Below are 1,987 nucleotides of genomic sequence, written 5' to 3' on the forward strand. Positions count from 1 at the left end.
TTCATTAATAATTTAGATGAATCACAGTACAAGAGGCTTGTGGAGGACTTTGTTTTGTAGTGAAGGAAGAACCACCTGCAGCTCAACATCTGCAAGACAAAAGAGTTGATGAAGGATTTCTGGAGTGTTTAGGAGCACCTGAGACCTGTCAGCATTCAGGGATAGGACATGGAAGTGGTGCAGAGCTACAAGAACCTGGAGGTTCACATAAACAGCAAACTGGACTGGTCTGACAACACAGTGGCACTGTAGAAAAAGGGCACATGCAGCCCATATATCCTGAGGAGACTCATGTCTTTTGATGTATACAGCAAGCTGCTGGAAATGTTCTACTAGTCCATAGAGGCCAGTGTATTGTTCTACATTGTGGTCTCCTGGAGAGGTAACCTGAGTTCAAAATATACAAAATGCCTGAACAAAAATACAGTAATCCCCCGCTCTATCGCGGTTCAGCTATTGAGCTCCCACTACATTGTGGATTTATTAATACTATTATTATTACCCACCCCCACTTTTGATTTACCAGATAAACAATTTAAAGAGATTGTTATTTTCGTGGGAATTGTTACATATGCATTATTTTCATTCTTACTTTAAAACTTTTGTAAAAACAATATTTGTCCTTTATTTCCTGCCCCGGGCGTGGTTAAATATCTTTCTCGTGGCACTTATAACACTGCTCGAGTTGTGAAAGGGAGGTCTGAATGCACGCTAAAGAGATGCTATCGGTTCAGCTGGTGTCTTGCTGCTGCTGCTGGCCAGCTGTGTGTTGTGCTTATCGCGCTTTGCATCAATCACTTAAAAGCCTGTGCAGCAGCTGTCCTTTTTCCACTTTGCGTCTCTGCCGCTCGCTTTGTGATGGGGGATGGCTGAACAAATGCTAAGCAGAAGTGGACAGATCAGCTACTGGCTTTGTGCTGCTTCTGCCAAGATGCATGCCTGTTCTGTTTTGAGTTTGTGTGTGGGGCTGGGGGGCTGAATGCACGCTAAGGAGAAGTGCTCGGATCTGGTCACAATCGCTTTGCTCAAACCCCCGCCTCCCCCGGAGGCTCGCTATGCTCCTGCCACTTCGTCTTGAGAAGGGGGGAGCTGAATGCATGGTAAGGAGAAGTGGACTTTGTGCTGGCTCTGTGCTGCTTCTTTTTCAACTTGTCACGCTGCGTGTCAATCATTTAAAAGCCTCTACAGCAGCTCTTACCCTGTCTCACTGCCTTGTCTTGCGTGAAGTTAAAATGTTTTATAATAGAGTGATGTTACTCATATCCTTAGCCCGACATCCGCATATCATATGTGTTTACAAAGTGTGTTTTAATAAGTTTACATGTGTTTAAAGTGTGTGGGATGGGTTATTTAAGGCTTAAACTATAAAAAAAAAATGGTCTTTCTATATCGTGGATTTTCACCTATAGCGGGTGGGTCTGGAACATAACTTCCGCGATAGGCAGGGGATTACTGTATCAAGAAAGCCATCACAGGACTAACTATGGGCTTACTAGAAGATACCATGGGAAAGAGAAATGCAGCAAAACTGAAAAATCCCCTCCAGGAGGTGCTGTCTTGGAGCACTTTTAGCCACAGACTCATGCCTCTATGGTGTGCTAAGAAGTGCCTCTGGGGATTGTTTCTACTTGCTGGTATCACGAAATTCAATGCATCCTCCCAATGTCCCAGGCTAAGCACTTATACGTTTCCTTGTATGTGTTTTGCTTTTTCTGCACAACATATGTCATATTTATTTATTTGTTTATTTATTAATCTATCTATTTAATGATTGTATTATTTGTCCTGTGAGTTTGTATCTTTGCTTTTTATGTTTACACTGATACATGCATCTAAATTTCTCCTTGTGATAAATTACGTTTATCTAATCTAATCTAATCTAATCTAATCTAATCTAATCTAATCTAATCTAATCTAATCTAATCTAATCTAATCTAATCTAATCAGATATCTAATATAACAGGTTAATGAGAATTTACTCACTGCT

Source organism: Erpetoichthys calabaricus, chromosome 2, assembly GCF_900747795.2.
Source record: "Erpetoichthys calabaricus chromosome 2, fErpCal1.3, whole genome shotgun sequence".
In the NCBI taxonomy this organism is placed as follows: domain Eukaryota; kingdom Metazoa; phylum Chordata; class Cladistia; order Polypteriformes; family Polypteridae; genus Erpetoichthys; species Erpetoichthys calabaricus.